The 12906-nt window shown below is 49.3% G+C and overlaps 1 non-coding gene and 1 pseudogene across 1 annotated transcript; one reads left to right on the top strand and one right to left on the bottom strand.

The window, feature by feature from the left end:
* LOC120375815 overlaps positions 1 to 12906 on the bottom strand; it is a 451158-nt pseudogene that overhangs the window by 63208 nt on the left and 375044 nt on the right.
* TRNAN-GUU lies at positions 960 to 1033 on the top strand. Its single transcript has one exon. It is a non-coding gene; the product is annotated as a tRNA-Asn (tRNA).

Genomic DNA, 12906 nt, shown 5'->3' with positions numbered 1-12906 from the left:
CTAAAAAAACCACTTCTATAAATTTGACCTAATTTCATAGTGTAGATAGACCCCAAGACACTTGATCACAGCCTGGATAGGCTAAGAGACTACTTACACTTTTGCCTGGTTTACACTGGGGGCGGGGGGGGAACAGGGTCAATGTAAAACACAAAACTTCAGCTACAAGAATAGTGTAGCTGAAGTTGATATATCTTATTGTGACTTACCTCCTGTCCTCACAGCACAGGATTGACAGGTGCCCCACCCCCATCCACTCCACTCCCACCCTGGTAAAGTTGCAGAATCAACAGGAGTACATTTGATGATTGATTTACTACCTGCAGACAAAAGACAATAAACCAAACTCCAACAGATGACTTACTACCCAACAATTCAGTGAACAAAAGTAATATACCTTTGGATCTAGGCTCTAAAGAGCCGAAAAACAAGGCTGACACCTTTGGTTGTTACACAGCCTCTCTGCCCCCACTGCTTTCTACCTCGCCATGACGAGCTCCCAGACACGCACCAAACACCATTCACATGACTTTGAAAATTAGGTAACTAAGTGAGGATCACTTCCCCGAAATGACTCCAACTGAGGATTTCAAAGCAAGAACCATTAACACAGAATGCTGTTCAGAGAGAAGTCTTTCAGCCTCCCTCCTCTCACTGGTTCCTCACCTTCCTTCTGTTCAAAGACAGTTCCCTGTAGACTAATACTTTGCACAAACCCACCCACTGATCTGTGACTAACAATCTCGCACTGCTAACTCTTCCAGCAAAACAGGCCAAAGAAAGTGTATGCGAGCGCTGTACCACAGCCCCGTTGCTCTTTTCGGTTCCTTCCCACAGCACTTTCGCTCCATACCAGTCCAGTTCCTTGCTGTTGCTTGTCTATCCACTGCATGCATGTGCTATACCGTACCCTGAGCTGATGCCCGGCTTTTGTGCTCAATACAGCCTTGCCCCTCCATGTCTCTGTGGCGCAATGGGTCAGCGCGTTCGGCTGTTAACCGAAAGGATGGTGGTTCGAGCCCACCCAGGGACGACGCTAAGCCTGTGCTGCTTCCTCGCTTTCCCCGAAGCCTGTGGGGGAGCCTTAAAGGTCCCATTTTGCTGCCTCTTGGCCTCAGTGCTTTCAGCTGGTGGTCCAAAGAGCAGGCTGGATGCCATTCAGAAACCCATCTGCCAGCAGCCGTGCCGGAGGCTCGGGCTTAATCCTCAAGGCCGAGCACAAAAACTTTCAGCCGGGAACATTTCGCTCCCTTCCCGCCTCCGCCCAAGCGGCAAGGGAGAAGTGGAGGAGACAGGCCGGCTCAAAGACGCCTCCCTCCCACTTCCCTGTATGCTGTGCAAAGCTCTTGGCCTGCCTCATGCCTCGTCAGGAAAGCACGGCCATGCGGCCCAAGCCTGAGTCACGTCCGCAGCCTGGCCCGCCCCGGCTGACGGCCGCGCAGAGCCACGCGAGTCAATGGCAGGTCGAGTCGGGAGCCTCGGCTCTTTCCCCTGACAGCCACACACACAGCGCTGCCTAGCGCCCCCAGAGCCTCCCTCGTGTTCTCCCGCAGCAGCCGCCTGCCGGTGTGGGTGGGAAAAGGGGACCAGGAAGCACTGCAGCTTCATTCCAGGACAGGAGGCCCTCACCACGCCTAGGCCTGCCTCTTGCCTTCAGCCCAGACAGCCAGAGGTGCCGGGGAGCTCCCTGGCAGGCCACCGCTTCGCCTCAGCCACCTCTTGCCTCATGGCCTAGGCTCTTGGTGCTCTGCTGGTCACCGGCTCGCTTGAAGGCCCAGAGGGAAAAGAAACAAGCGCACGCGTAGCAGAGGATGGTTTTGATCCATCGACCTCTGGGTTATGGGCCCAGCACGCTCCCGCTGCGCCACTCTGCTGCTTCTTCACACCCTCCCCCTGCCACCTAGCCGCCACTATCCGGATTAGTGCCTTACGCGCTCTCGTGCTGGCAGGCAGATGCGCAGGCTGCTAGGCAGCTGCCCTGGTCACAGGATTTCACAGCTTCTACAGAGTAAAAGGGATCTATTTGGGGTTTGGACCCCATTGGGAGCTGGGTAGCTGAGTGCCGGAGATGGGAGCACTTCTTAAACAGTTTTCAGTTAAGCTTTCAAGCTTGTGGGGGACGAGGTTCAGCCTTGGATCCGTGTCTGCAGCAGGCAAGCGCGTCTGGCTCAATCGCCCCCCCCCCACTGTATTAGCAGATTAAAACCCGGAGCAAACGCACACGCCTTGCAAAGGAACAGGAGCCGGGATCTCAAACAAAAGTCAACTTTTTATTAAGATGACGTTCAAAGAAAAAAAAAGTGTACAGTACAGAGTTTCGGCATAGAAGTTTCTGGTGCTCAGGGAACAACGTACAGCTTACCCAAGGGATGCAAAATTCAGTTTAAGATCGGGTGACATAAAGAATACATAATCTACAATAGCCCTGACTGGGGGGGTAAAAGGTTAACGTACAGATACTGAGTTAGGAGGGTATGTTGTCCATATGAGGGCTACGTTCGGGTGTGGAATATAACGAGCGGTTACGACGATGAGGATGGATTGACCCGCGTTTGGTGAGTTTTAACGTTTGGTGTTTTGGAATCTTTGCCACAATCTAGTTGAAGCAGGGTCAGTATGAAGTCTGCCCTGCCATCTGTTGGTGATGTGTTGTCAAGGCCTTTTGGGGCTGATGTCATTTGCATGGTTACACCCACCCCGGATTGCATGATGGGAGTGCTTGTCCAAACGGTCATTTCAGCTGCTGCGATATCCCCAGTCTCTTTGTTATTGGAGCAGGAGTAATCCAGTGTATTTTCCTGTTGATTTTGGATCAAGGACAGAGTAACTGTACCTGGCATTTGAGGCCTGAGAGCGTCACCCTCTCCTGAAAAGTACTCACCATTTAGGGGTATGGGTTCCTAACGGCCGCTCGTGGAGGGAGGTAGAAATGGATGTTTGTTGGTGTTTTGCAGGTGCTGCTGATGTCCTTTCTGCTGTCCCTGGTGTGGAAAAACAGAGGCAGAGGTGGTTTTGAATCTCTTCAAATTGTTGTTAGTGCTGCAGTTGCTCACCCTAAGCTTATGCCGTTAGATCTCTTTCACGGTGTATTTTAGTCCTGAGGTAAAAGGTGTGTTGTTAGGGAGTGAGGTAGTTTGGACAAGCACCCCCATCATGCAATGCGGGGTGGGTGTGACCATGCACATCAGCAACTAAATGCCTTTGCATCACATCACCAACAGATGGCAGGGTAGAGTTCATTCTGACCCTGCTTACATCCTCCCCCCCAGCCAAGAATTGGTGGTCCTGATACATCACACTCCCTGTTATACCAACTCATTGGTATTGAATGCTGAAGTTATGGCTAGCAAAAGTAGCCACCCATCTCTGCCCTGGAGCATCCAGCTTAGCCCTTGTTAACACAGAAGTCAGTGGATTGTTCTCTGTCCATAGCTGAAACTGAGCACCGGACAAGTAGTCTGGAAATTTCTCAGTGATGGCCCATTTCAAGGCCAAGAACTGCAGCTGGTGGATGGGATAGCGAGTTTCGCTATCAGACAGTCCTCAGCTGGCAAAGGCCACAGATTTACATTTACATTCCACTTCCTGGTAGGCGAGTGCTCCCAGACCCTCCAAACTGGCATCAGCATGCATGATAAACCGTTCGTTTGGGTCAGCAAGGACTAGGACTGACACATGAATCAGGCAAATAATGATTTCCCGTAAAGCCCTGTCACATCTCTCATCCCGCCATGTCCCCAATGGAGAGGAGCCCCTCCCCTGTCCCAGACCAGGCACACCAGATCTGTGCGGGGAGGTGTCCATGGCCCAGCCCAGGCGTGATGGAGCTGCTGGGGAGAGAAGATCCTTCCTCAGCCCGAGCCCACCAGAGTTGATGTTGCAGTGGGGGAAAGGTATCTCTCATCTGGTTTTTAGATGCTCTGATGAGAGGGAGCAGGAGAAAGATTTTTCTTCTCCTTGCATTTCAAACCCTTCACACACACACCCCCAACCACTTTCTGCTCTAGCCTGATCTCTCTCTCTCATGTCTCCAGGGCCGTCATTAGCCATAGGCAGCTGCCTAGGGCACCACTAGGTCTGGGGTCACTGCTCTGCTGGGAGCCAGGACAGACGGGAAGCAGTGGAGCATGTAAGAGCAGGGCTGCTGGGTCCTAGAGAGAGCTGAATGCAGCACAGTCTGAGGGGGGGGGGATTGGTTGCTGGGGTCTCTGGGAAGGGGAGGGGTTGGGGAGGGAGCTCACCTGTGAGTGTGACTCTTTCCCCCGGCTGAGGTGAGGTGAGTCAGGCTCTGCGGCTCTGGAACCAGTATCCTTTGTTGTCCCCCATAACATCCATTCTTCCTCCGCCCTGCCCCATGGAGCACCCCCTCCTTTCTCCCTCCTCCCCAGGAGCATCCCTCTCTCTCCTCCCTCCCCTCCATCAGGGCTGGGTTGGGTGAGGTGCTGGGGGGTAGGTGGGCAGGAGGAGGCTGGCTGGCTGCCAGCTGAGGAATGAAAGGGAAAGTAACTCACTTCCTGGGCAGTGAGCCAGGATTGGAATGTCACACAGGGCTGGGCTGGGGTTAGCCAGATGTGTGAAAACTCAGGACAGGGGGTTGGGGTAGGGTGAGCAGATATCCCTATTTTATAGGGCCAGGCCCAATTTTGGGGTCTTTTTCTTATATAGGCTCCTTTTACCCCCCCCCCCGTCCTGATTTTTCACACTTGCTGTCTGGTCACTCTAGGTGGGGGTAATTGGTGCCTATCTAAGACAAAGCCCCAAATATCGGGACTGGCCCTATAAAATCAGGACATCTGGATCTGGTCACCCTAGCTGGGGAGCGCCTCTCCCCCGGGCTGGCAGCTGCCAGCGATCCATCTCATCCCGGGGGAACTGCACAGGGCAGGATGAGCTGCTGTGGCTCCATGGGTGACCTGTCCCTGAGATCAGATGCTGGGATAACTTCACCATGGTCGTAAGGCTGGTGGTGGTGCCCGTTGGCGTGTGATTGGACCTGAGGGTTTGCTGCTGCTGTTGCCACTCTGCACCCCAAGAGGTGGATTTTGGGGTCTACTGCAGCTGTTGGACCACCAGGCTAGGGGGTGAGCCAAGCATGAAAGCAGTACTGTGTTGCCATTTAGATTGTCATTTAACAACTTTGTTTGCCAAAAATTCTTGCTAACAATCCTGAATCCAATTTCAATATTTTGTTTTAAAAAAAATCAATATCTTAGCCAAAAACAGAAAATTAAGTTGTTGACAATTATTAGTGACAGGTTTGGTTTGGGGCAGGGAGTGGGCCAGTTTTCATCAGAGAAACAAAAAATGTTGACTGACTTTCCCATAGCCTGTTACTCCTGATAAGAGCCCTCCAAGAACTGTAATATGGTCATCTCCTTACTAGTGTATAAAGCAGGGGTCGGCAACCTACGGCACACGCACCAAAGGTGGCAGGTGAGCTGATTTTTGATGGTACGCAGCGGCAGGCTGAGTGGCTCAGCCCATCACTGCTCTGGGGTTCCGGCTGCTGCCCTATTGCCAGCTGGGATACCGGCCGCCGGCCCCACTCAGCACCTGCTGCTGGCCTGGGGACCCCCAAGGAACCCCAGGCTGGCAGCGGGCTGAGCAGGCCGCTGAACCACTCAACCTGCTGTCAGCCTGGGGTTCCATTCATTCAGCCGGCAGCGGGCTGAGCAGGGCCGGTGGGGGGTTGAGTGGCTCAGTCTGCTGCCAGTCTGGGGTGCCGGCAGCACTCAGCCTACTGCTACTCCGGGGTTCCGGCTGCCGGCCCCTTGCCAGTCAGGAGCCCAGCCGCCGGCCCCACTCTGCCTCCTGCCAGCCTGGGTGAGCAGAATCCCAGGCTGGTAGCAGGCTGAGGGGGGTTGGCGGCCGGGATCCTGGCTGGCAGGAGTTGGTGGTCAGAACCCCAGACCAGCAGCAGGCTGAGCAGGGCCTGGGATCCTTGTCTAGGGTTCCAGCCACCAGCCCCGCTCAGCCCGCACCCGGTCTGGGGTTCCATTTACTCAGCTGGCAGCGGGCTGAGCAGGACCGGTGTCCGGGGCCCCAGATAATAATAGTTTATTTATATAATATAGACATAGAGAGAGACCGTCTACAAACGTTAAAATATATTACTGGCACAAGAAACCTTAAATTACAGTGAACTTGGCACACCACTTCTGAAAGGTTGCCGACCCCTGGTATAGACTGACCATATGTTGTACTAAGATTCTCCTGCTTTTTTTTTTCCCCTGTGAGTCAGTATAGCTTTTGCCAGCCCAGAAGTTGGGCAGCCAATGTTTTACGTTTTCACAATGTTTTCTCCAACTTTCATAAAGTAAATACATAGTTAATATGAGTTTAAAAGGCCAGGGACACTTCCTTGTGAAGAATCTGTACAGCAGATCATGCTAGAGCTGTGAAAATGTCAGTTTTTGATGGAACTTTAGAGGCAGTGATTTATCATGTATTTTATCATGTGAATGTGCTGCTATTGCTAATGTCTTTCCAAACAAAAATAAGGCACATTAGGACTTCTGTAACATTTCTGTGCTACCTTACTCTAGATGAGATGATTCTGTGCTGACTTCATTTTGGTCACTTTGTGCTTTACCTAGCAGTAAAACTAGGGTTATATTTTCCCACTGTTTGGAAACCCAGCTTATTAAACTGATTTTGCAGCCAAAAAAGCCAGAAAGATTGCTTTTAATTAAAAACAAATCTTTGTTTCAATACCTCTTCATAGAAATTTCCAATAAAATTTTGACAAATTAAAAAAATTATATTATTTGCATCATTCTGTCAAATCAGAATATTTTCTATAGTGCTACTTCTTTAGTGCTAGTGCATCAGCATTACAGTGTGCTTAATTAAGTTAAACTGGTTTTAATAACGTGAATGTGGCAAATTTTCCAATACTGTATGCTTATATTTGTGTTGCTAAGAGCAGATCAGGCACAGGGGCACCAGTTTAATAATCTTGCCTAGGGCACCAGAAATCCTAAGGACGGCCCTGCTGAGAGTTATCCCCTTGTTAGCCAAAAGGGCTCGTTTCCCCCCGGAGCTTACCTAATTACACCAAGGAGGCACGGAAGACCAGGAAGACGAGTACCATTAGCTTTATTGATCGATCAGCTGAGCGGGTTTTCTCGTCTCGGCTAATGTCCGAGAGAGACACACCTTACACGGCCAGATGGGCTTACCTTTATACCCCGAAACAAACAACTTTGTTGACGTCTTATTTACGTTACTTGACTGACCTTATGGGTCCTGTAAATGCATCTATAGGGAATATTGGAGTACATAGAATACATATATCAATCAAAAAGGAACAAGATATGCATAACTGTCACGGATACATCCATCATGATAAGGGTGGAGCTGTGCGGATACATTTATCATTGTAAGGAAGACATAAGATATCCCCTTTGACCTACTATACTAACATACTAACTACTTTTGGCTTCACGCATGAGAAGGTGACCCATTAAGCGAACTACTCTTGGCTATGAGCATGAGAAGACAGCTGCATGTATGTCATGCCAAGCGTAGGCTAACTGATAAGCATGAACTAACACAGATCAAGCATAAACTGATAATAGCTGACACAGGCTTTTCTCTCTACTTGCATTTTAAGGCCTTGATTCTACTTATGCTAAGGGCCTAGTCTTGCTAACAGGCTTGTATTGGCTTATTTCTCTAACACCGTTGCTTTCCATTTAAGGTCAGGGAGGGATATTATAACCAAGTGTTCTGGCAAAACTTTTCCCCCAGCCTGGTCAGTGAATCCTATGGTGAGAAACTTTCTGTGCATTTCAGTTTCTTGTATTGTTGGATGGGGCCTGAGGTGCTGGAAGGGAAATGTCCATGGAAAACTTGGACATCACTGTTGTCCAAAAAAAGGCAGGTGTTAGACACAATCGCTTCTTGTATTCCCGTGGAATCCGAGTCTAGCTGAAGAGTTATGTCTATCCTCGAGAGAATCATTCCATTGTAAATACAAATGAAATGAGATTTTCAGGTCGAGTCAGCGCCTTTTAAAAATATTTACTGAGCAAAAAGCCATTCTTTGCCTTGTTGATAAGGACAAGAAGCCCTCTTTGCCTTTCCATTTCAAATGCGAAATGAATGGAGATTTTCATTGAAAAACTTCTGGTTTTTAGGGGGAATTGCACGCAGGTCATGGCTGTAAAGACAGCAGAACCTACTGCTTAAAGCACTAGGGAGGGCCGTTTTTCCTCTGACAGCCAGTGTTGTTTTTCTCAGCCTCCTACTTCACCAATGTCAGACTCTGAGTGCAGTTAAGCTCTGGAATAGGCTCCCAAAGGCGTCTGTGGTATCTCTGTCCTCAGAGGTTTTTAAGAACAGGTTGAACAAACCTCTGTCGCGGATACTCTGCATATACTTGTGTTTTTCAGATGTGAGCCTGACTAGCTCAGTTGGCAGAATATCAGACTTTTAATCTGAGGGTTCAAGTCCCTGGTCAGGTGAAAAACTTCTCACTGTGATTATAAAAATCTGTCTCTCTGGAGTCTTGTTCAGTGTTACTCTTTCTCTCCAGGACTTTGCCTTTCCTAAGAAGGGCCTTTCTGTGGGGGGGATTGAAGGAGCAACTCCTTGACATCCCCTCTGTCCTTGCAGGCTGGAGGAATAAAGTCCTCTGGCCATACAGCATGTTCCTCCCCTGCAGACACAAACACACAGAATATTCATAAGGAATTAGAATTAGAATCCACCACATTCCTTGGGAGCTTGTTCCTGTGGTGAATCATCCTCGCTGTTGAATATTTGTGCCTTAGCTGTAATATGAATTTGTCTCTTTTCACCTTCCAGCCATTGGGTCTTGTTATGCCTTTCTCTGCTCGATTAAAGAGCCCTTTCATACCCAATATTTTTCCTCCATTAAGGCCTTTCAACACTTCAGTGAAATCACCTTTCAATCTTCTTTTGATAAGCTAAACAGGTTGAGCTCATTCAATAGCAAAGAGCCACCAAATGTTCTGAGGGCTGGAGAAAAATGTCTTCTAGGGAAAGTGGTGGATTCTCCATCTCCTGATGTCATTTAATGAAGACTAGACGCCTTTCTGGAATGTGTTTCCCCAAAAGTAGCTCTTGGGTCATAGAGGAGGCCTGTGATATGCAGGGGGTCAGATTAGATGCTCTAATGGTCTCTTCTGGGCTTAAAGTCGACTAATTTCTGAAAAACTGAGTGTAGCATTGGGAGCGTCTGATGTTTTCCTGTCTAGCCGGCTTGCTGCCTAGAACAAACACTTCTTGAGTGGGGTGAACCACAGGGAGTAGCTCAAACCTCCACAGTGCCTGGCCAGGGGCAGGACATTAGCACAGCAAGAGAGGGGTGTGGCAGTGACATCACAAAGGCCTTTTGCAGGACCTCAGACTATTGGTCAAAGGTGGTGGGGAGGTGGTGACCTCACAGAGAGATGCTGACATCAGCCAGGCAGGACAGGGGCGAGGGGCCAGGGGCCAGGGAAACCTCAGAGACCCCTGTGGCTTTGCTTCAGCAAGTCTCCTTCTCCAGGTCTCTCTTTGAGGACTGAGAGAGTATTCGGGTTCACGTATGTGAGCACCAGGAGGAACCTCTTTTGAGTTTTCTCCTTCCCTTTTAGTGATTTTACTAGAAAACAGAAGTCCCTGTTTAGAAGGTAAGAGCCTCCTCGAGGGAAGGGGTGAACTGGGAAATCACAGTTTGGATGCCAGTGGCCCCGCTATACTGTCAGGAAGTTCCCAGCACCCTGCTCTGTGTTCGCAGTGCGGGAGAGAGCAGCATCCACGGCAGTGATTTGCTCCTGGCTGCCAGAGCAGAGCAGCAGGCTCAGCTGTCAGAACTTCCCAGAGCGATGAAAGGGGAGGGGCCAATGGCTCTGTAGCAGGAATGCAGGGCAGGTGAGTTCATGGCGGGCATTGTGGGATACTGGGGAAGGCCAGTTATGGTGGTATAATGAACAGCAGCATTTACTCTGTTACTTTAAGTTTGCTGCAAAAAGCTCTAGACCTCTCATCGAAGTCATTTTATTTTGTCAGCAAAACAGGGCAGTTTTGTCGCCAGACGTGGCATTGCAGTGTGTGCACCAGCCACAAGCTGCCGACCGAGAGAGAGTTGTGTGTTTTTCACACACCTGAGCAATATAATTCTGCTGAAACAACTTTGTAGTGCAGACATGGCCAAAGATTTACTCACACACAGCTTGGAAGGAAAATGTCACCTGCTCCTCTGCTTTGGAGAATCCAAAGACAAGCAGAGCTTGTCAGGCCCTGGTAGCGATGGCAGGGAGACAGGTGTGGGCAGACAGTGTGTTTTAGTCACTCACAGACACCATGGCTTAGCTGGCTAAAGCATCTGCTTTGTAAACAAGAGATCCTGGGTTTAACTCCCAGTGGTGCCTGGTTGTTGTTATTGGCTACTGTCAGAAGACAAGATTCAGAGCTAGCTGGGTCTTTGGTCTAGCCCAGTGTGGTTTTCCTTACGGTTTAAATAACACTCACAGGCACCGATAATAGAGTTACTGAAAGTTTGGGAGTTAGGAGCGGGTAGGTCAGTGGTCCAGTCCCCACAGAGATGACCCCCTCCCTCTGGGACAGGGGCAGGTCTGAGCTCTCACCCAAATGCTCATTGTGGCTCCCAGAATCTGTGAGCAGCTCGTTTAGTTTACGGCAAAGGTTGATCCTGCTTTGTCACAGTGTGTGAGAATGAAAATCCTAAACTGTCCTTCGAAATAACGAATGCAGCAGGATGTGTTATTGTCCCTGCCCCCAAGCAGACAGACCAATGGAGAAATGCCATCAAGTCCAAGGTAATACTCCCCTGCCATTTTACCTTTTTTGCTGGCTAAACTCCTTCTTATCTGCCCGGCCCAGGCTGTCCTCTGCCTCAGCTGCTGCTCCCGGCCTGCTCTAGAGTCAAACACGCAGGGCCCCCAGGGGAACAGAGGCTGGGACAGGGCAGCAGCCTGGGCTGGGCTGGGAAGATGCTGGGAGTTCTCGTTCCCTGAGAACTGGCCTGGCTCCCTTCTCAACAGCAAACAAATCAATTCCACGTCCCCTGCCCAGAAAAACCAGCCTGGAGCCAAGGGCAGCAGGGGACGATTCCCTCTAGTTCCCACTGAGGCAGAAGAGAACCAGGGTGTTTCTAGCAGAGCTTATGGAACTGACGTGGGGAAACCAGCCTTTAATAACAGGCAGTTCCAGTTTAAGCTCAGTGTTTTTAACAATTTCTACAACATTAAAAAACCCTTCAATCGTAGTGTCACCATCCATAACATTGCTTCAGCCTTATAGGTTCCCAAGTGCACAACTAAACATCTCTTCAAATCCAAGGGAGTGGAGATCAGTCAGTGTTCAGAGTCATCACACATGGAAGAACCATGTTGTCGTACATACTGGCCCCATCATGTGGCCATGGCCTTTCCCTCCTCTCTGTTAAAAGTTTTAGTATTTTGCACAGAAACTTTCTTCCCTCAGGAGAGACCTGGAAACCAGGGCTGCCAGCCAGACAAACACCCTTAAGAGGAGGCGTAACCTGTCAAAAAGTGATCTCCCTCCTTCAGTTCAGTAACACCCTGAAATGTTACTTATCCCAGCAGAGCCAGAGGACTGAAAGCAGCTACATCAAACCCCTGTGTAGCTCGCAGGAATGAACACAAACACTCCCTTGTATCTGAAGTGATGTTTAGTTTTACCCTTTGTTAACTACAAGACTAAAGGGAAAGGCAGTGGTGGTGCCAGATATTAAGAGTGAAACACGAAACAATCATCATAGTTATGCCCATAGTGACTGCAAAATCTTTCTATATACTTCTTATTATCATCAGTGTATTATTTTCTCTGGTGTCTAGACATTGACTGGACCTTGACCAAGAAATTTGGATCTTGATAAAATAATCGACTATCCCTGGTTAAGGCAATGGACTTGATACCCACTCAGGTGTCTCCACGCAGGTTCAACTATTAACAACAGTGACTGCCTTTTAGCCATAGCTTTTAATCAGGGCAATACATTGATACAAATTCCTGTTAAATAATTTCTCAGCCAGAGTCCCTCACCCACATTCCTTAGGGCATTAGGCGACCATGTGGATGTTTCATTTCCCACCTCAATTTCACACAGAGACACAATTTCATTTGCACAGATCCATGAACAGCAAAACCTCCCTGTGTCTCTGGTCTGAGCCAGGGCATTCGATTCCAGTGAACCCTTCTCTTCTGCAATGGCGACCGTCAGACAGAGGGGAAATGGCCACCTGCATCCCTGCCAGGGAGATATTGGCTCGGCTCTTTGTTTATGCTACTGTTGGGGTCTCCCCATGCAGGTTTTAATCCTGCCAACTACGGATGCATTAGTGTGTTGTCATTGCTGTTGTCTTAGTGCCTGAGCATGCATGGAGCAAGATCTGGTCTCATTCTGAGGCTGTCCACACTTAAAATACTCCTGTAGCACTGTGGAGTAGACAGTTGCTACAGCGAGGGGAGGGGTTTTCCATCCCTGTAATAGCTACATTCACAGAACAATCTTTCCTTTCATTTAGCACTATCTAACCATGGCTTAGGTCAGCTTAATTATACTGGTTCTGGGGTTTTTCACACCCTGAAAGACGTACTTGTTAGAAGGTTTAGCCCATCACCCTCCCATTCCCTGGTCCTTCTCGCGTGACCAGAGAGCAGCAATGCACGAAGCTCAAAGGTGCAAACAATTCAATGTTTATTGGGGTAAACTTCCAGCAAGCAATGATTCCAATTTCCTTCCTCAGTATCCCCCTTCCAAGCTCTGACACCACAGAGCATTGCCTGGGTCCCTGTTCCCCTTCCCTGTTCCTATCCCCTTAGCAAAACATAATTCTAATTCCTCTACCCCCATTCCCCTTACTTCCTGACTGACTGCAGACTATATAGTAAAACTTGAGTTCTGCTTAG

This window comes from Mauremys reevesii, linkage group 12 (assembly GCF_016161935.1).
Source record: "Mauremys reevesii isolate NIE-2019 linkage group 12, ASM1616193v1, whole genome shotgun sequence".
Lineage (NCBI taxonomy): Eukaryota > Metazoa > Chordata > Testudines > Geoemydidae > Mauremys > Mauremys reevesii.
Note: the sequence above shows the minus strand (reverse complement) of the source record. Positions and strands in the feature narration are given on the sequence as shown.